The sequence below is a fragment of the Pezoporus flaviventris genome, unplaced genomic scaffold (genome assembly GCF_033815535.1).
Source record: "Pezoporus flaviventris isolate CSIRO_AGI_PZ_B2104156 unplaced genomic scaffold, CSIRO_AGI_Pfla_v1 ptg000034l, whole genome shotgun sequence".
NCBI lineage: Eukaryota > Metazoa > Chordata > Aves > Psittaciformes > Psittacidae > Pezoporus > Pezoporus flaviventris.
In genome coordinates, this window is record NW_026892582.1 from 2,087,614 (window position 1) to 2,109,735 (window position 22,122).

Sequence of the window (22,122 nt, forward strand, 5' to 3'; positions counted from 1 at the left end):
TGACTCTCCAGATGGCTGAGAGCAGGAAGGAGCTCAGCTCAGGGCCAGCAGCATTGTTTATCTGATGGTTCCTGTTTTCAGTTTTGTCTCTGTTTTCTTCCTTTGTTCTAAAGTGGTGCAATGGCAATACCTGCTCTGAATGACCTGGGGATTGCTCTGAAGGAAGAACCAGCCCAATGCTCCATGCCATTGAATTTTGTTATCTAATAAAAAAAACAGAGGCTTATCTAATAGGCTTATCTAATAAAAAAAAAACAAGCAAACCATGATCAGATTAACCTCTACACCCTTTGGTTTTAAGCTGAATTGGAGCAGAGGTTAACACCCCTGGTATGAAGGCACACCCTGTGCACTACAATCCTCACACATCTGGGGCTGTTAGCAGCGATATGGTTGCTGGGACGAAGCAGGTCTGCCATCAGCTCTCCACTCTGGAATAGGGGATCAAGTGATGATGGGTGGGGAGCCGATGAGCAAACTCATCCAAGCATGTCCTCATTGCAAAAGGTAACTACAGGGGTGTAGCTGGAGCTGACGCAGGGTCTGCTGCTGATGGGACCGAAATCCTCCTATTGTCCCACGGGACAAAGTCTCCTCTGAGTCTCAAACGCGAGGCGGATGTGACTGGGTTTCATCAGGAGGATACTGCTAGTGAAGACCTCTGGGTCATACCCTTCATGGGCTCATCACCAGGGTCCTCCTCTCACCAATACAGAGGGACGAACAGTGGCCGAAGAGCCACTGTGGCTCATAGCAGCTTGGGCATCTGATGTTCCTTGGGTTTGGGTCCCAACAGGCCAGTTAAAGCCCTTTAGTCCCCGGATGCAGCAGCACCACAAAGGACATGGGACACTGACCCCATGGCAGCGCTGACACCCTTGAGCCCAGCCACATCCCCCACACAGCGGGAGCAGGAGTGTTTTGGGCTGGGCTGGTGTGGGGCTGAGGGTGACAGCACCCTGTGACAGCAGCTACTGAAAGCATGAGCCTGCCCAGCCCCAGGCCACAGGCACAGATGGGAGCAAGTGACAGCCCAGCTGCAGCTCACAGACCCAGTACTGCAGCTCCCTGAGGAGCACCGGGCTACAAGCTGTGCTTTTAGCAAACCAGGACTGAGCCCCCAGAACCATCACTGGCCCAATCTTCCTCTTCATGCCTGGCACTGAAGATGCTGACCTTGGTTTCAAACCTGTGGGTTCCCCTCTTCCATCCTGCACCCTCACAATAGGTGTGCCAGCCTCACACTTCTCCATTCCCATCATCCTTTCCTCCATTCCCAACTGTGCTCAGCAGTACCCATAATCATGCTAACCACAGCCACAACCTGGAGCAGCTGCAGATCAGGGTGATGCATTAGAGCCCTGTGAGGAGCTCAGGTTTGAGCAGAACCCCTCCAATGGATCATGGGACACATGCTGCTTCATCAGAGAGCTGCATAAAGAGAGGGGAAAAAATAGCTGGGCTGATTCAGCCTGCAGAAGAGGCTCCAGGGAGACCTGAGAGCAGCTCCAGTGCCTAAAGGGGCTGCAGGAAACCTGGAGAGGGGCTTTGGACAAGGGCCTGTAGTGACAGGCCAAGGGGAATGGCTTTAACCTGCCAGAGGGGAGACTGAGCTGAGCTCTTAGGCAGAAGCTCTTCCCTGGGAGGGTGCTGAGGCGCTGGCACAGGGTGCCCAGAGAAGCTGTGGCTGCCCCATCCCTGGCAGTGTTCAAGAGCAGGTTGGACACAGGGGCTTGGAGCATCCTGCCCTAGTGGAAGGTGTCCCTGCCCATGGCAGGGGTTGGAACTGCGTCCCAAGTTTAAGGTCCCTTCCAATGGGAACAGCCCCAGTGCTTTCATGGCTGTTAGACATTAAAAACTGCAGTTTCCAGGCTGTGCTTGAGAAACCATGTGACAGCCCCAAGGCTGAAACCTTGATTCCCAAAGCCCAGATTAGCACCAGCTCCCAAGAGCTGTGATCTTTGGAAATTATTCACACACACACCCCCCCCCCCATTCCCTCTGTGCCACACTTAGACGTTATCCTCAAATCGCTGTCCTGAGAAAGAAAACCGCACTATTGCCCTGCAGTGATGGGGAGCCGAGGCTGATGGGGAAAGGCAAAGTGACTTTACACAGGTCACCCAGGAAGACGGGGCCAGGCCAGCGTCCCGACAGCCTCTTGAACCCAAGCATTTCGCCCTCGGAGCTGCTGTAAAATCCAGTCCCCACATTTTTTCTGTGCTTTTCCGCCCCTTCCATTTCACCCACAGTACTCAGCTCGGGTCACACCTGAGCTCAGCCGATCACTGGGGACTGTGTTGGTTCCGAGGGTGCCTCTGGGAAAAGTCAGCAAGGTGAGGCCACTCTGCTCCACTCGCACACAGCCTTAGGATGCTCCAAGCAGATCCATGGGCTTCCCACCCCAGCACCCCCAGCTGGCAGCTCCTATCCCCCTCCTTTCCTGCTTCAGGGAGCTCTCGTTGTTTCTCTGCTTTAACTTCAAAACGTGATTTCAACATCGCTGGGAGGTTATTCTGACAGTTCAAGCTTCTGTCTCGCATCTGCCACCCCCAGGAGGGATCAAAGACCCGGAGAGGTGATGGGCACACCTCCCTGGGAAGCTCACCTCCCTTCGGGAATACACTCTGCCCTCCAGATTAAATGGGGGGGTGCAAGGACCTGTCTCATCAGTGAGCCTGACCCCTCTGCCCTTAGCAGAATGAGGTGACAATTTGCTTCTAGCAGCGGTGGGTCCCTGGCAGATAAACAACTGCCACTCTCTGGGAGGGCAGCTCTCAAGTGGGTTAAGTGCAAATTGCTTCAGGTCTCAGCTTTCTGACATCTCACAGCTACTTCTGCTCTCCTCCCCCAGCTCTTTGCCTACAAAACTGCCTCCAGTAACTGCTGCAGGTCTGCCCTGTGATCCTTATTACAGATCACCAGTGTCTGGCTTTTTATCAGCCAACCTAGCACAATTTGAATCATAGAATCAATTGGGTTGGAAAAGACCTTGATGATTCAAGTCCAACCCTTGCCCAGCACTGCCGAGGCCACCCCTAACCCATGGCACTGAGGCCTCGTCCCCACACTGTGTGAACACCTGCAGGGACGGTGCCTGCAGCCCTGCCCTGGGCAGCCTGTTCCAATGCCTGAGCACCCTCTGGGGCAGGAATTGTTCCTCAGCTCCATCTAAACCTGCCCTGGGGCAGCTTGAGGCCGTTTCCTCTTGTCCCATCCCTTGTTCCTTGGGAGCAGAGCCCAGCCCCTCCTGGCTCCATCCTCCTGCCAGGCACTTGTAGGGAGCCATCAGGTCCCCCCTGAGCCTTCTCTTCTCCAGACTGAACCCCCCAGGTCCCTCAGCCATTCCCCATCACACTTGTGCTCCAGGCCCTGCACCAGCTCAGTTGTCTTTTAGCAGGCAGGGTATTGAGATTAGAGAGCACATGTAGCATCCATGTTTGGTTTTGCCTACAGCTGCCCTTCAGTTCTTTAAACAGTTGTCTCCTGTTGGACACAGTACAACAGAAGTTAACATGGACTTCAGGAAGCCTGTGCTAAAAGCATTGACTCCTCTCCATGAGCACGAGTTTTCACTTCACCCCACTGCTCTCAACAGTGACTGGATGCAAGGACCAGGAAAAGGGGACCAGACCCTCTCACATCCAGTGACATCAGCTGATGGGGCAGACCCTGCACCGGGCATGGGCTGAAGCAGCCACAAGTCTGCACAGAGCCTCCATCACTGTGGCCGTGCTCAGGAGAGGAGCAAGGTCACCTTCCTGAGGTGCCATTTCAGAGCACACAGCACCAGCCACAGCATCTGACCAACCAGGTCAGATGTTCAACTGAACACAGGCAAAGGGACTCAGTCCTGTGTCCCCTTCTATAGGGAAAGCCTTGGCAGTCTTGAGGAATTGGAGACAAGCAGAGCCACATCCTGCAAGATCTGCAGGACTGGAGGAGGCCAAGCGAGTGAGACACATCCAACCCTGGGCAAGTAATTTTTGGTTCAGATGTTTATATCGACAAAGTGCCCCCTACAAATGAGCTTAAACTGTGCCCTGCTTAGCACTGCTGCTCCTTTTCTGGGGACACCCCGCTCCCTGTGTCCCCAAGCACGCTGACCCCCACTCTGGTGTCTCCATGTTAGAGTTGCCCTTGTGAATGGGATGACAGCAACAGCAGCACACAACATGACAAGCACCATAAGCCTCCGCAGGGTGCCCCAGTGCCCTGGCACTGCGTCCCAAGGGTGCAGCAGATGACAAGACCCCAGCACTTGCCTCCCTCCTGGAGCGCTCAGACCTTGAGCTGAGAAGACTGTGCTGTCTGGTGGTTACAAAGGGAACCGAAAGTCTGCAATAGAAACCAGGAGCTACGGTGCCATGGCGTGGTGAGTGACCTCTCTGTGCTTGTTTCCTCCCTCAGCAGGAGGGGCAGGGGCTCCTGCTGCAGCTCCATTGGCCACTGGCTCCAAAGCAGTGACAGAAAAATCAAAATCTGGACTGGTTTGTGTTGGAAGGGACCTTAAAGCTCCTCCAGTCCCAACCCCTGCCACAGGCAGGGACCCCTTCCACTAGAGCAGCTTGCTCCAAGCCCCTGTGTCCAACCTGGCCTTGAGCACTGCCAGGGATGGGGCAGCCACAGCTTCTCTGGGCACCCTGTGCCAGCGCCTCAGCACCCTCACAGGGAAGAGCTTCTGCCTAAGAGCTCAGCTCAGTCTCCCCTCTGGCAGGTTAAAGCCATTCCCCTTGGCCTGTCCCTACAGGCCCTTGTCCAAAGCCCCTCTCCAGGTTTCTTGTAGATCCCCAGTTTTCTTCCATCCTGTCATGTTTATTTCCTAATGTAACCTTCACAATCCCCTTTATAACCCTGGCAGGAAAGGCTGACAGAGCAGGACATGTCAAATAGCATAGCTCACACATAAAAGCATACCAGTATTTCACAAGGTTCTTTCTAACCCACAAGAACCACTTGCCTTAACCATGACATCCTGCTCCGGGCTCCTCAAGAGCAGAGCACCCAGATACCCATCCTCAAACTTTTCATGCAGTAAACCAATGACACACAATCAGAACTGTTCAGGGAGCCGCAAACAGCAGCAATACAGCTATGCATGAGAAAAACACGTGTTCCCAATGGTAGCACACCCAGGGGAACTGTGGATCCGACCACAAGTACCAGAACTGCCTTGGAGCTCTGCTTTTTTCAACCCCAAATTCCTAAGAAGCCAAATACAGAACTGCCTTGTCCAGACTATTACAGCAGCAACCACTCAGCTCAGTAAATCTAATTAATGAGCCGGGAAAAAGTGTCATTCGTTTGCTAACTACTTCGCCCAGGGTTGCCAAATAGACAGATAAAGGATTTAGCTGGGGCCTATTCCAGCCAAAGGAGCTGGGAACCTGGCAGGGATCGCAGGAGATTAGAGGGCTGAAAAGAAACAGAGAGGGGAGAGGAAAGAAAAAAAATCAAAATAGATTAGCACTTTGAGAATGCAAGCATGTAAATCAGCTTACGCTTGGTATAATGCCACCCTTGTGAGCGTCTGGCCATGGGTCTGATGGCAGCAGCACGAGAAGCCTCGGCTGAGCTGAGTTTTATTTGGGCTCAGGAATCTCACGCCACCAAGTCCCACACAAAACCAGCAGTTTTGTTTTTAGCAGCTTTGTAAATTCTCACAGGAAGCCAATTAGGGCAGACCTGGGAACAGAGGAAGATCCATAATTGCAATTAAGGCTTCAAAGAACTCACCCCAAGCGCGGCTGTTAAAATTAGAGCAAAACGAAGAACCCACAGGCTGGAGGAGTTTCTCACTCCCAGCACAAAGCATCACCTGGCACACAAGGAGCTCACCCCAAAGGGGACCCAAGACAACCAGCTCCAGGTTGCTGCCTGCCCTCCATGCACCTTCACTGGGGGGGTTCGGAGGCAGGCACACAGTGTGCATGCATCAACCTCCTGACCTTGGCTTTGGGAAGAAAGTGCAGTCCTGTACACACAAAACCTGCCCCCAGTAACAATTCTGGTGTCAAAGACTTTGCTTCATCTATTTGATGTATCCAACTCCTGTGACCACTCCTAAAGCACAGCAGCATCCCCAGAAAGGACAGACTAGGCTGCCTGCTGAGATCTGAAATTTGGGGTTAAATCAACTGTCAAAGTAATCCAACAGATCATAATCTCCATCGTACCATCACAAGACATCCCCTTAGAATTTCAGCAGTAATCTGGATACTAAGAAACAGTGTCTGAATAGGCCAAATAACCGTGTTCACATCATGGCAGAGCTGCTCTGCCTGTTTGCAATCAAACCACACAGCACAAACACTGTGACTGCACCGAGAGCTGGAAATCTGGCCCCACAGCACTCAAGTTGGGCTTTATTATCACGCCCAGATGAAGGTGACTCTTCCGGCTTTGCTTTGTCTTTCAAAGACAAAAAGCTCCAGTTCAAGGTGAAATATCACCAGGGAGATGCTATCCACGCTGGAGCTGACCCTCACCCTCTTAGACAAAAATCTGCAGCCATTTGTCTTGGATAGAGATTCAGGACCTAACCAAGCAGGTGACAGTAGCTGAATCCCAGCTTCTCTTATTAGCAACCCCAAAACAGGCAAAACCTGAAAATACTTTTCTTATCTGCCCAAATTGAACATGATTTAGCCCATGCCCTGAGCCCATTTCAGCCTGGAGAGCAGAACAGCCCTACCTGTGGAAGTTCAGTCCTCCAGCAGCAGATGATCTAGATCAGGGCCTTCTGCATTGTTGAAATATGTCAATGATACCCACAGGACTGGTCAGATACCTCTAACCAGGACTACAAACTTTACGTCTCTGTGTGTATATATTCCATAATTATAGCTGTATTCCATAATCTTATATCTAGTCCTTCTCTTACACAAAGGATCAGCTCTAGTGCTGGACTCACAACTGCTCCATGCTGCCTATTCTCACAGCCAACACTGGTGACAGCACCTCCTCTCTAGACAATGCTCCCAACCAGACCTTTTCTAACAGGCCCTCCAACCTCACTCTAAATAGAGACCATCATGCTCCAGCAGACACCAGGACAGGGTAAAGATGCAGAAGCTGCTCTCCTCAGTGGGGCTGCATGCTCTTCCTTACACCAGACACTCCAAAGCCTCAGGAGCTGCTGCAGCAGCAGCACAGTCTGGAGGAGGAAAGTTCTGCTATAGCTGTATGTGGGACCAAGGAGCCCATAGGGGCAAAGTGACTGACCCTCAGTCATCTTCATCCATAATATGCCCTTTAACCACATCTACTTTCCCCCACATGTCCACATGTCCTCAGAGAGCCCAGGGCTGAGTTGTTCTCAGGGATTCTGTGGGTGGGCTTGGGGGTCTACTGCAGGATCTGCCATGTAACCTTGGGAAGTCATTTGTGTATTTGGAAATGCATTGGCTCCATTTATTTTTTGCATGTGCTGCTTTCCTGTGGTGTTTCTGCCCTCCTGCTGAGCACGCAGGATTTGGTAATCAAATGAGGTCAAAGAAAATTCCAGCCAAAACCCTGGCACCCTTCCCAGCGGAAGCTGTATGAGTGGCAAACAGCATCCAAGCAAGCACAGCCAGGACCTGCATGATGGCTCTCCCTGTCCAACAGCACAAGACAATCAATCACAGAAAGTGGGAATAATCCTTGTGGGATTAAGCAACATGCCACAAGCAGGGTTGCAACCTAAGACAACACAGGGGCAAGCAATGACATGGACTGCTAGCTCCCAAGGGCAGGAGAACTAGAGAAGGCAACTCACTGGAATGAAGACTGCAGAGCCCGCAGCCCACCCATCCTCTGCCTCTTGTGCCGCACCAAGTAGACTTCCCTTCTGAAGGGGAAGCCACAAACCATGCGCTGAATCCATCCACACAAACACGTACCCCTCCCCACCAGGCAGAGCCGAGGGGCTCCACCGCGGGATCATCCATCAAGATGGTTTCCAAGAGCAGCCCACACTTCTGCATTCGTGAGAGGTCTTACTTCAGCTTCCCGTGTGCTGGTGCCAAAAGGAGAAGTGCTCTGGAGCCGGGGGGAAGTTGTGCCACCGTTTCCTATTCTGGACGATGATTTCACTCTCCTGCCACATCCGAGAACCACACGTGGCACCCGCCACGCTGCGCAAGCAACCTGTGAGGCTGTTAACATGCAAAGGGCTCTGCTTTGGGCCCAGCAGTTCCAGGAAACTCAACAGTCGTGTTCAAGAAAACACGAAAATAAAGACTACACACAAATGGTCTGGTCAGAAATAACCGGGCTGTCCCCGCGCGCACGCAGGGCTGCAAGATACCGGCGCAGGGCGTGTGGCTCAGCAACAGAGAGGCCGACACAGGAAAGACACATGGAAGCTGCAGTCCAGGTCCAAGCAATGACTTTCTGCACTCCCCTAAATGACAACGCACATGGCTAGGCTGGGCTCAAGCAAACCTGGAACCCTCTCTTCTTTGAAGGGGGTCATGGAATCATAGGATGGTTTGGGTTGGAAGGGACCTTCACCGCTCATTCAGTCCAACCCTCCCGCAATGAGCAGGGACATCTTAACTAGGTCAGGTTGCCCAGAACCACATCCAGCATGGCCTTTGAATGTCTCCGGGGATGGAGCATCCACCACCTCTCTGGGTGACCTGTGCCGGTGTTTTACCACCCTAAGTGTAAGAATTCCTTCCTCACATCCAGCCTGAATCTCCCTCTTGAAGTTTAAAATCACCACCCCTCATCCTGTCGCAACAGGCCCTGCTAAAAAAGTCTCTCCCCATCTTTCTTATAGGCTCCATAAGGGTCAGTTCCCTCAACCCCTTCCCACAGCCATGTACCACCATCTTGTGATGGGAATGAGCAGATCAAGAGCAGCCAAGAGACTTGCTCCTCCCCGCACATTCATGGAACCGGACTCTTCCCACCTTGATGCTAAAGGAACAACTACAAACCAACTGACCACAGCCAAGTTCTGAAGGAAAGACTCTTTCCACCATTTGTAACCAGTTTCTCCCCATTTGCTCAGCATGGTCACGGGGGACAGGACTTACACCCTTCCCAAGCAGCTTGGGTCTGTCTTCCGGTTTGGATGGCAGATTCAAGCATCACTCCATACCTAGGCAGCTTTCCTTATAGCCACAAAAGCTTGGTTTTCTGCTGACACCAACTGAAAAGTCATCCCCACCTAAAGGGCAAAATCTCCTGCCTCTGTTCCCCAAAGAGTTTGAGAAGCCCCATTGCCAGAAGCTTTTATGGCACAGCTAAAGAGTGGATCAGGTCTTAACCTGCTCCCTGCTTCAAACTTACTGCCATAGCCTTATCACCAGAGAGGCACCTCTAAATACTTTTAGAGCTTATATCTGCTAGTACAGGAATTACAGTGCATTAATTGGCATACACATACTGACAGTGCCAAGGTCAAAAGACAACATCCACAACATATACCTCGCTGGGAGTTACTGAGAGAACATAGAAGAGCCATCACAAGATCTGCCATCTTCAAGAGCTCTGAGCACAAATGCTTGCATCTCCTCATAGCAAAAAGGGAGAATTTACTTTCATAGATGGACCAAATCCTCACAGACAGTAAAACCTGGAGCAGGGGGAGCTCTATGGGCATGTTGTCCCATAGAATTCCTAGAAGGACACTCATGGGTTTGCAAAGCTGATGAGTCATCAAGTCTGATGGGTTATGGGGGGAAAAAAAAATCAGGGGTGGTCAACATTTGCTTTTCTGGGATAAACTGCTACAAAAATTTGTCTGCACTTTGGCATCAGTGGCCATTCACACTCCTCAACAGACACATGCAGCCTCAGCCTTTCAGATGATAGAGATAGCTTGAACCTGAGCTGGAGCTGCCGTTTTCAATGGCTGGTGAAGACAAGAGAAAGTTGTCAGTTGATGTGCCAGACTCTGGCAGATTGTGTCAGTTGTGGGCAAATTCACTGTACTGAGCCATCTAGATCATTCCTTAACTAATTTATCACCTGATCCCACCATAACCAGCCTCTCTTCTGCCAGAGCTTCCTCCAGTGGGTAAAAGCTATTGGTAAGGAAGCATCAGTCTGTCAGGCTGCGACAGGACTTCTCACCCTTCCCACTGCATGCACAGACAGCATTGATAGCAATAACCTGCTGCAACCTCAAAGCAGTGGACCAGAGAAGGTATCACTCAGGTTTCAGCACTGCTGAGCAGGACATCCCTGCTGGGTAAGTGGATTAAGCAGGATAACTTGGCTCCCCTCCAGCTGATCAGAGAGGGAGAGAGAACCACTGGGGGATACAGGACCTACACCAAGTCACTACTCACCATCATCTAAAGAATGTGCAATTACCTGCCTGCAAAATGCTTTATCGTGACAAGGATTAAGATGAAATTAAGCCATCCAGAGCTGGCTGATGGCTAGGTGAGGTGCACCATGCTTATGTCCAAGAAAGGGCTTATTCATACACACAGTAACTCTTCATAGAATCCCAGACTGGTTTGTGTTGGAAGGCACCTGAAAGCTTTCCAGTTCTGGGGTCTCATAGGAACTGGTGGGAGAGCATGAGAAGCTCATCAGTGGTAGGTGCCAAGTTCAGCCTTTCATGCATGTAATTTGCAGAGGGGACACAGCACCATCCTCCTTAACACTGCTTAACACTGATCAGGAGTAGATGAATCCGAGGGACCTCCAAAAGACAGATACTCAACAGCAACTGGGTGGGGATTAAAGCATTTTGCATCGCGCCTGACCTGAGCTCAAGCCGGTCATTTTGAGGTTTGTGACTTCCACATTCAGGCCTGAATGAACTAACTCTGCATTTCCTGAACAGCAGCAGCCTGGGACCCATCGCAGGCTCACAAAAGCTGAAGACACTTGCAAACTATTTTGGGGCTTTGCAGTGAGGTTGCAGTGTGAATGGAGCAGCTACGTGGAGACCATGGCCAGTGTTAGACCCTAGCAGCAATGCTGAAGGGAGACTGAAACGTCCAGTGCAGAACTGTCTGCAACCTCCCCAGCACCCATCCTGCACACTGAAACTTCCTCTTGACTTGTTTTTAACATGTCCTTTTGTATGATTACCATTTTGCAGGACAGGAGTTAGAGTTTTCTTGACAGACAATAGGGGAATTCCACTTGTTCCCCCTTTAAAGCCCTGGTGTATTCTGATGCTGGGAAATACAAATCTCTATATAAGTCCCACCAAGCACCACAGTTGCAATGGTACATTCTCTCTCCAAAAAACACTTCTCTATGCAAGCCCAGTGACTCACTGCAGGTCCTTTCAACCAGAGATGCTCTTACCATTGACAAGATGCTGCTTTCATCTCCATTTCCAGCTAACCCCACACACACACACACTGTACCCTTCATCTCCATTACTTTTAGCTCCTATAACACAGCATTCTTGAACTGCTGGAGTTGAGCTTTGGGAATTGAAACAAGGAGGATTGTGACTCCCTAATGCTGTTGGAATAAGGTCTATCACTTCTTGGTTTCTGAAGAAAACTTCAGAAATCCCATTCCTGGAGATGCTGACGGACAAGCTTCAAATTGAAGGACAGGGAGTAAATATGCCCTGCTCTGCTGGGGTGGGATAAACTCAATCACAGCAACAATGCTGCTGTAAAAGGGAAGAGGGTTGACAGTGCCCCTGCCCTTAAAGGCAGAAAAAGCAGCAACAGACTTAATGGGAGAGGGAGAGGTCCCTGCCCCAAGGCCAGGGAGAGACCCTCAGCAGCCCCTCCTGCCCTGATGGCCCTTTCAGTCTGCACTCAGTCCCCATTACCTTTTCAATCCTCCTGCCTCAAGGCAGATGATCAGCTACAGAGGTCTGTGAAAGTCTTGGATTTCACCATTGTGAAGTACATCTTGACACAGAACAGTAACTTCCAGAAAAGGAAAAAAAAATGGGAAAAAAAGGAGGGGGGAGGGAAAAAGGGGAAAAAAGGGAAAAAGCAAACAAAAGGGGAAAAGGGGGGGAAAGGGAAAAGGGGGGGAAGGGAAAAGGGGGGGGGAAAGGGAAAAGGGGGGGAAAGGGAAAAGGGGGGGGAAGGGAAAAGGGGGGGGAAGGGAAAAGGGGGGGAAGGGAAAAGGGGGGGAAGGGAAAAGGGGGGGGGAAAGGGAAAAGGGGGGGAAGGGAAAAGGGGGGGAAAGGGAAAGGGGGGGGAAGGGAAAAGGGGGGGGAAGGGAAAAGGGGGGGGAAAGGGAAAAGGGGGGAAAGGGAAAAGGGGGGGAAAGGGAAAAGGGGGGGAAAGGGAAAAGGGGGGGAAAGGGAAAAGGGGGGGGAAGGGAAAAGGGGGGGAAGGGAAAAGGGGGGGAAAGGGAAAAAGGGGGGGAAAGGGAAAAGGGGGGGAAAGGGAAAAGGGGGGAAAGGGAAAAGGGGGGGAGGGAAAGGGAAAAGGGGGGAAAAAGGAAAGAAATTCCAGCCCTACCCTGTGCTTCTTTTTATCTCCCCTTCATCAACGCTTTGCTCACCTTCAGACACACGAGACCAAGGCTGGGCAGAGCAGAGCCAAGCCCATTCCCTGTCCCGCTCGCACTGGCAGTAGCAGCCCTGCCTCAAGTGCCCCGCAGCCGGCAGTACCGCGGCACCTCCGTGGCACACACGCACTGCCCTCAGCCAGCCTGCGATGGGCGCAGTGACACCAGCAACCCAACCACCACCCGCTCAATGGGCTCTGGGGGCTTGGCAAAGCTCAGCTAGGGTCAGAAATGCCTCTTTTTCCCTTCAAAAAGCCAGCATAAATGGCACATACCTGTCAGGGTAAGTGAAGAGCAGTTAGTTATGCTCGTTTTTCAGGCAGGAAACATACTTGTTCCTGGCACCAATTACAAAAAACCCTTGCCACATGATGCAAGAATTAATTTTAGCTTGTATCAGTCTTTATCACAACAGTGAGGGTTGAAGTTTCACCCAACATCACAGTCAAGTCCCAAGAAGATTCAGGCTGGAGGCAGCGCTGGTGTTTGGCACAGCCTGGCTGTAATGGAAACTCCAGGGCTGCTCTTCAGGGAAGGTGGAATTTCAGCAGAGAAGTGGCTGCGTCACAGGGGAGGACCAGGGGAAAACATGAAAACAGCAAATGCATCATTTAGAGGGGAGGGGGGAAGGTGTTTCCCCAGCTAGGAAAGTGTGGAAAGAGAGGGAAGTGAAGGACATGACAGAGCATTAGATGGTTCCTCCCAACACTCCCTACGGTGACTGTTCAACCTGGTGGGACGAGACCACAAGGAGACATCCCTATTGCAGGTGTTGCCACTCAGAGGAGGCAAAGCAGACAAGACTCCAGGTATTTCCATGCTCAGAACTCTCCCAAAAGCGTATGGGACACCTGGGGTTGAGGTCCATGCCCAGACGTAGCAGGCACTAAGCTCCCTCCCAAGCTGAAGACTTCACTGAGGCTGAAGATGATGAGTTCCCTCCCAAGCTGAAGATGCTGCAGTGAAGCCTTCAGCTTGGGAGGGAGCCCAGCACCTACTACCTCTAGGCATGGACCTCAACTCCAGCTGTCCCACATGCTTTCTACAGCAGTTGCTGTGTACATGTGGCTTCTTTGGAGATTCTTCTTGGGAAGAATCCATTTTTACTGTGCCAGGTTACACGTGGGTGGCATCATCACGTTTAGGATAGCACCAGACACAAAGGGAAACGATACCACGACACCATGAAAAATTCTCATCAGCCATTCTCTGTTCCACGGACCCAGCACTTCCCTGTACCGCTCCAAACGCTTCCTAGGACTTCTTCCCCCTAAAAAAATGCATCATGTTGCTCCCTATTCTGCTGAACTGGCTCACGTGGAGAGGTGCTGGGGTTTGGGGAGTTTGGGTTTGGTTTGTTGTGGGTTTTGCCATTGCAAAATCGTCTGTTAACTCCAGTTAAGTCCACGGGGCAACCTGCAACCGAGCAAAGTGGCACAGAGCACACACAACGAAGGGTCCCTCCCAGAGGGGACCCCAACTTCTGCCCCACGCTGCCTTTTGCCCCCGCAGCTCCCTTGCAGTGAAGGACAGTAAGAGCTGATGCTAATTCCTTCAGCCGATTCGGAAAAACAAGTTTACAGGGGAGATGTCAATTGGCTCCCTCTGCTAAACTCCTCCAGCTGTGAAACAAAGTGAGTGAGAGACAAAGCACTACAAACAAGTAGCGTGACCATTTCAGAAGGCTTTTTGTGAGCTTTAATGCCAAACCCACTAAATAGATTAACTTACAGCATAAACAAGCAAGTAAATCTTTCCCCCAAGGCCCTGTGTATCCAAAGGAAGCTTTAGAAGTTGCTTCCTGCCATTGTGGAGGCCCTGCTGGGAACTCGGGAGCCTTTTCAGTCCCTGGCTTGGTTGCCCAAAACCTTCCATTTACTTCCAGCACCGCTGGCTGCAGCACCACAGCAGACAGATGGTGGCAAGGATGGTTTTGGCTGTTCCCTATCCCCCTCAGGCCAAGGGCAAGTGGACTGTGATTCACAGAAGGATGTGAGCCCTACTTTGACCAGAGGAGTCAGTAACAACCGCAGTAACACCATTACAATTGATAAGGAAGTCTCCAGACAAGGAGACAGACCAAGGAGAGGTGTGCATCCATCCAACAGTGGAACAGGCAGCAATGGCCAACCCCACCAGGCTGTGCAGCCCCCAAGCATCTTTAAACAACTCACAGCACTGAAATATCACAGCAGCATCCACACTTGCCACTTGAGAGGGTACTGATGAGCCTACAGCATGGAACCTTTCGAAACCCTCCGTTAACCTCCAGGAAGAAGCTCAAGTTGTGCTGGAGGCCACTGCTGCATCCCAGATGCTCCAGACTCTGCAGAGGTGAAGAATGGCAAGTTGCACAGAGGGAAGATGCTGGAACCAGAGAGCTCAGGGCAGTCCCATCACAGCAAGTGAGGTCCAGTCCCCGGACTTGCCCTGAGCTGGACCATCCTTTGGCCTCGTACAGCCATCAGAGCTACATCCATATCACCCCAAAACACCATGGAGAAGATAAGCCAAAAGGTGTCCTCTTCTTCGTGTAAAGGCCCTATCCCACCACTCCCCATCCATTCTAGCTTGGTAACTGTATTAGAAGGCACTGAGAGCAGCCCTTCTCTGAGGTGCCTCCAGTCAGACTGGCACAGCCCCAGCCAGTGGGTGTCTCATATGCAGACCAAGCCCCCAGACCCCCCCAGTCACACATCACAGGACCAAGGAGGGCAAGAGCCCATGCAGCAAACACAGCCTGAACCCTTCCCATCCACTTGTCCTCCCATGACAGGGAGGAGCATCACAGCACACAGGGCCCTTGTCCCTGCAGGGGCAGTCCATCTCAGCTCTTCACTAGAAGCCAAGCTCCTAAGAAGTGGCAAGTGCCCGGTTTCCAGAGCCAAAGGCTACTCCCTTCATCCTAAAGCATCACATTCACGCTGGTGTTCCAATTGGAGGCCACAGGGAATAGGCAGGATGTGATTAAATACTTGCTATCCTGCCATCACTTTTGAACCGAGCACCATGATCTGTCAGCTCAGAGCCCACCACAAAGATCCCCAGGCGCTGAGCGTGCTTTGTACCAGCAAAAGTGGATTTAGACCCATGTAGCCATTCCTGCACCTCATCTGAGTTTCCTAAACGATTAGCACCCACCATCACTCAGACCAGAACAAACTGGGAACAATTTGCACCTAATGAGCAGTCCTTAGGGGACATTAGGCTTGTTGGCTTTGATTGCAACGCAGCTAATTTATCCAGAGAGGCAAGCCTCAGGCAGAAGACCTCTCAGATAAGCAAGATTCATGCATAGGGATGAGGAGCGGCAGGGATGCTGTCCAGCCTGGGTCTGCAAGGCTGGAGTTTGCTTGGTCAGACTCCAAAGCCTTTGTAGCCGAGAGCTGCTGTAGCTCCATCACGTGGAGGGTGCAGAGAGCGTGGGTACTGATTTGCAAGGTTTATTAACACAGACTCCGAGAATGAAGAAACATTTGTGAAGTTTCACATGTACAGGTTGCCAGAAACAATGAGAAAAGGGAAATGCCACCTGAAAGGATGAGAGCTTGTGTGCAGAGAAGCCTCCGAGCTGTGGGTTTAAATAGACATAAAGCGATAGGGGAAGCAGCTGAAAGGGGAAGCGTTTCATCCTAATTTGAGACAACAAAGAATAGCCTTTGTGGAAGGGATGAAAAACACTTCTGCAAGCTCAAGAATACACCATCCTTCCTAAAGCGTGCACACAGAAGCCATGCACACACATTTACACAGCATGGCACTGAACAAGCAACACAGTACTGAAAATACCTTTAGAGCACAAAACCCTTCAACGCAGGATAAAGATGAATTCCCTACTGCAGCAGGTGCTAAGGACAGTCACAGGACGGAATTGAAGCTGAGCTCTTCCTGCTCGGATGGAGCAGCACCAGGCAGCCGGCAGCACTGTGACCAGGGAATCGATGCTCCAGTACCTACCTCCATTCCCAGGCACCCTTGTCACATGAGCTGCTCATGCCAGGCTCTGCTCACTTCTGCTTAAACGCACCCCAAAAATAAGAACCAGCATCATTTTTAGGAGCACCTAAGCTGCTCCCACCCCAAGCACTGATGGAATTTGGTCAGTTTTGGTCAAAGCATTGGAGGGAAAGCCAAGCCCCATCCCCATCTATCTTACAAATGCAGATGATCCCCCTGCAGCACCGAGAAACCTTAATCATAGGATAGTATAGGTTGGGAGGGACCCTAAAGCTCATCCAGTTCCAACCCCTGCCACGGGCAGGGACCCCTTCCACTAGAGCAGCTTGCTCCAAGCCCCTGTGTCCAACCTGGCCTTGAGCACTGCCAGGGATGGGGCAGCCACAGCTTCTCTGGGCACCCTGTGCCAGCGCCTCAGCACCCTCATAAGGAAGAGCTTCTGCCTAAGAGCTCATCTCCATCTCCAATCTAAATCCACCCTCTCTCACTTGTCACAGTGCCACAGGACAGCATCACCCAGGTAGCGTTTTCCTATTTCCCCTTTTAACTCTGCAGCAGGGTCACGCTCACATCTGTTGGCTGAACCCATCTGCAGAGCTTTCCCCTGCCCGCCTGGAGCCCGCATTACGGGAACGGTGCAGTGCAGGTGCGAGCGCTGAGCCACACAGCAGCCCCAGGGCTCCCTCAGCAGCAGGAGACTGGAACCCGGGGGACCTCTCAGATGGGGCAGGTCACAGTTAAGTACAGCAATCGCGTGCGCAAGGAGAGGACATGAGACAAACACAGCCAAGGCTGGACCACGGAACCCCACCACGCTTCCCGCAGCATCCTGCTCTTCACACCCAAAGAGCCAGCTCTTCTGCAGTTACATCTGCAAACTCAGCCGGGTACCTCCCGTTGCGCCACGCTGATAAGGGACGGATCGTCCCACCGCAAGCGAAGTTGCCTTTTTTCTTTTTCAGAGGCAGAGCTTGAAATCGGAGATTAACAAGTCTGAAGGAGCTCATGCCTGGCCACTCATGTATTCCAGATGCACATGCTATAATCGCGGCTTGCCAAACAGGATACGAGGCGTAAGAAAATAGAGCATTTTATCTTCAAGCTTTTCCAAGAGGGTATTAGAAACAATGGAGAGGAAATACAAAATTAACACTAGAGAAGAGCAATTGGCAGTGCCCCTCACGAGTCTGTTCTTCATTACAAGGCTGCCTATTCAGTAGCTTTCATTAGGAAAATCGCATCACAGAGCCATTCCCAACAGCGTCCCTATTTCCTAATTAAGCTTCACCAAAGAGCCACGTCTTTCACGGCACACACAGTCACAATTACCATTTCATCGCACCCTGGCTGCTGAAAACCCTGCAATTACAGCATCCGAGGAGTCACACAGACGTGTCATCAGGGAGACAAGTTCTCATGTTGTGCTAATTGGTGGCCAGAGACGAAAGAACAACGGGAACGTTGGGTTTTGGTCCCCATGCTGGGAAAGGCGCTGGGGAGCTGCAGCCGCTCCCCAGGCTCCCACCCAGGAGGCCAATGAAGAGGGCTCAGTGCCAGCAGGTCCTGACCACCCCTCCAGGCTGCAGCACGAGGCGATGCTCACAGGTATCACACCCGTGTCACCAGGTGAGCTTTGGGGAAGGTAAACAACCCCAACCCAATACATGCAGAGCAAGGTGGACACAACCTTGGGTGGTTTGCCTGGAGACCCCCCAACAATGGCTTTGGGTGCGTGGGACGCTTGCAAAGAAAGGGCTGGCAGTGACAAAAACGTCCCCACACCACCTCCAGCCATGACAGATAAGGATGGGGATTCCTGCAATACCGATCCTCTTAGGGAAGCAAAAGGGAAGCCTTGTAGAGAGGAGGGAGAGAACACGAGCTGGATCTATAGAGCCTGGGTTGCACCCACAGGTCATACAGTCCTCCACTGCAACCAGGAGCGACATTTCCAGCCCAAAACACCTCCCTGGCTGAGCAGGGCTGCAGAGTTCAGATTCAACAGGAGAAACCTCCCATCACTCACAACCAGCCTCGGAGCACTCACGTGGGCAGCTCCCCCCCAGCAACCTCCTGCACAATTCCCCACTTGCAAAATAACTGCAAAAACAGGGCAGCCCCATCACGCCAGGAACAGCTCAGCGGTCACCCGAAAAAGAGAAGTTTAAACTACCCCAGGTGAGCTGCAGCGGTCCCCGTGCCCCCGAGCGGGTATCACAGCCTGGTCTGAAGCATCCTGCTGACAGCAAAGCCACTGCCCCAAGGGCTGCTGCAGCGCAGGGAGCAGTGCACAGTCCCTCTCAGCCAACGCTTTTGTCTGGATTCAGTTCTTTTGCTGGATGTCAAAGTGAAGACGTGAATTTTACACTGAAAGGCACAATGTGACAGTTTTGGTTTGGTTTGCTCCAAACTGGGGTGCCCTGATCTGCAGGGGGGGTGAAAGAAGGACTGTCTAGCTGGACCATCCGACTGCACCATCCTACTGTATCAGAGGTACAGGGCCGTGGTGAGGAGCCCCAACCCCTATCCCAAATCAACGCACACTGCTATTACAGCATCTCCAACACTTTTCAACCCCTTCTTGCCACAACTGGGTTCCAGAGCTGCAGGGGGCAGAGGAGCGATGGCCACACGATACCAGGAAAGGCAGACTCCGAACTCCCCCCATTTCAATCCCACAGGACAGCACTACAAGGCTGGAGCTGGCAGACCTCTGGTGCAGCAGCTCAGGCTCTGCATCAGCTGCATCCCTTTCAGAAACCTGTGGAGCATCCCCCAGCCCAGCTCCAAAGGATGTGCTCATCCACTGCCTGAGCCTTCCAACTGTAACGGGGGAAGGTAACCACCACAGCCACCACCACTGGGCTCTCGCTCTTTATCTTCTTATCTGTCTAGGTGTAAGCTCTCATCTGAGCAGCACCGAGCTCCAAAACACTTTGCAACCATGTTTCAGAAACAATTTGCAATTCCATCCAAGTTTTCGCCCTCTGACACACACAGAATCAAAGCATTGACATCCTGCATGTCCCTGCAGTGCGCAGGTTCTGCATTTCTGAAATTAACCTAAATGGGAAAACAAAACCAACAAACCTGCAGCTGTTGAGCATCGGCCCCTTCAATAGCTGGGTGAGGAGCAGCACCAGCAACTGCCCGAGCATGGTTTTGCTTCATTGAGAGCAGCAGCACCAAACCCAAGCCATTAGCAAAGTTAACGGGTGCTGGGGTAACAGCAGCAAGGTTTTAATAAACATGAAAACAAAGGTCTGCAATCTCTTTTCTCGCACTTTCGTTAGTGATTTGAATCAGCCTGTCTTTTCCTCCCTCAGGGCTTACAACCTGCAAAGCAGCTAAACATCCTTTGGGGCGGTGGTTGCAGCAGTGAACGTGGCAGCAGGCCAGGCTGCCCTCAGGCACCCTCCATCACTGTTGACACCCGTAAGGCCACAGAAGCACCTAATGGAAGATGCTCCTCTACAGGCACAACTCCCAGCACAGGCTGGTGATGGAGCAGTACAGGCACATCTCAGGGCTGGAGTACGCTCAGGCTCTGATGCCAGAGGGATGACACGCTGCTGGGCTTGTCACATCCCAAACCACATCCTGTTGCCAAAGCAGAGCCCTCCCAAGGGTTACACCTCCACCCGCTTGGGCTGCAGGGACCCTGCCGAGGGTGACGGGAGCAACAGAGCACTGATGGTGCCTCCAGCCCAGCCAGGAGAGCTCGTGCTGCAGTGACTCGCTGCCGAAACTGCAGCCGGGCGCTGGAGAGCCCCCGGGATTTCCCAGGGACAGCCAGGTGGCCCCCGGCGACCAGGCTGGGCCCACACCTAGGCCCGCAGCAGCTCTATGGGGCAGTGCAGAGCAAAGCAAGCGTGTGGTCGCGGAACGAACCTGGGCAGCGGGGTGCACCCCCCGACGAGCTGACCTCGGCTCCTCTCGGGCAGGGGCACAGCCACAGGCTGTGCGGGGACCCGGGGGACATGGTGCAGAGCGCCCCCTTCCCCCGGGGCTGGGGACACCCCACTGCTGGGTTGAAGTGGAAGCCCGCAGCCACACGGACCCCCCCCGTCACAGCGGGTTCATCCCCGCTCCTGTTACTTGGACACCCCGTTTATAAGTAACCCCCCAAAAGCTGCACAGCCCCCCCCGGCACACCGGGTACTCCTCGAGTGCACGGACACCCCGTTATAAGGACACCCCGGTTACAAGGAACCCCTGCTCGTCCGCTCCCCTAGCTGACGCCAGGTGTACAAACACCCCCCCGCTCCCTCGGCCACCCCGGTAACACGGAGCCCCCGGTTACTCCTCATCAGGGGTGCAAGACCCCCCCGGCCCCCACCTGCAGGGCGGCAGCCGCCGGTGCTCCCAGCCCATCCTCGCCGCGCCCGCCGGGCTCCGCTCCACGCTCAGCCCGCACCGCTCCCGGCGGGCGGCACCGGCAGCACCGGGGCGGGGCTGCAGCGGGACCCGCCCCACACGTGTGCACCGCCCGGTCCCGGCACCGCCTGGCCCGCCCTGAGCCATCCGCACCAGCGGCATCCGCCGCTGCACCCACCCTCCCCTCCACACCCCTTCACCCGCCCATGCCCCCCTCCATCATCCCACTCCCTGCTGTTCATCCAGCGTGCCATCCCGTCAGCCACCCCCCACCTACCCCGACAATCGTCTGTCCTGCCACTACCTCCCTTCCACCCTTCACTCTTTCATTCATCCACCCCCCCATCCAATCCAGCCATCCATCCGTCTATCCGTTCTTCAATCCATCTACCTCTCATCCATCCCACCACCCTGCTAGTCATCCATCTACCCTTGCCTCCATGAATCTCTCCTTTTCCTCTATCCATGCACCTTTCCAACTCTCCACCTGCCACTCCATCCTCCCCTCCATTCATCCACCTGCTCACCCTTCCAACCATGCACCCCTCCATTCCCTCTCTCTCCCTATGTATTACATGAGCTTGTTTTCCTTGCATCCCCATAGCCCCTTACCCCACCTCTGCTGCAAAACTCACCTCCCTGTCATAGAATAGTTAGGGTTGGAAAGGACCTTAAGATCATCCAATTCCAACCCCCCTGCCATGGCCAGGGATACCTCACACTAAACCATGCCACCCAAGGCTTTGTCTAACCTGACCTTGAACACTGCCAGGGATGGAGCATTCAGAACTTCCCTGGACAACCCATTCCAGTGCCTCACCACCCTTAAAGAGCTTCCTCCTTATATCCAATCTAAACTTCCCCTGTTTCAGTTTTAACCCATTACCCCTTGTCCTGTCACTACAGTCCCTAATGAAGAGGCCCTCCCCAGCATCCTTATAGGCTCCCTTCAGACACTGGAAGGCTGCTATGAGGTCCCCATGCAGCCTTCTCTGTCAGTGCAAAGCCCCACATATCCCTGAACCAGAGTGGTGACATGCTGCTGGTTTCTGCTCTGGTGGCACCTGGGAATGGCCTTTTCCTGCTGCCTTCAGGGCTGCTCCTTACAAAGAGCCTGTTTCTGGCAGTGCTCACCCTCCTGCCTTTCCCTTGCACGGGGCCTGTGGCCAGATCCAGCCCAGCCTGTCTCTTGGGCAGGGGAAAGAGTCTAGCTTTGGGCTCCTTGGTGGGTTTTGGTTTCTCAAAAGGGAGTGACTGCTGCTGGTCATACTCCGAGACTCGGGAGCTGCTCCGGGGGCAAACAGATGGGGATTGCAGTGAAATCCCAGTGAAGTTTGAGATAAG

General features: G+C 52.8%; 2 protein-coding genes across 5 annotated transcripts in view; both read right to left on the minus strand.

Annotated features, from left to right (window-relative positions):
• Nucleotides 1-12,538, minus strand: part of MYH10 (myosin heavy chain 10) — a 273,556-nt gene extending 261,018 nt beyond the window's left edge. For all 4 annotated transcript variants that reach the window (XM_061461948.1, XM_061461946.1, XM_061461947.1 and 1 more), the window contains exon 1: nt 12,527-12,538. The gene's annotated coding sequence lies outside the window, so the exon portion shown is untranslated. The remainder of the gene's footprint in view (nt 1-12,526) is intronic.
• The window catches only part of PIK3R5 (phosphoinositide-3-kinase regulatory subunit 5), a 56,987-nt gene extending 36,141 nt beyond the window's left edge, over nt 1-20,846 (minus strand). Inside the window, exon 1 of the mRNA XM_061461950.1 lies at nt 20,741-20,846. The gene's annotated coding sequence lies outside the window, so the exon portion shown is untranslated. The remainder of the gene's footprint in view (nt 1-20,740) is intronic.
• Nucleotides 20,847-22,122: the final 1,276 nt, after the last annotated feature.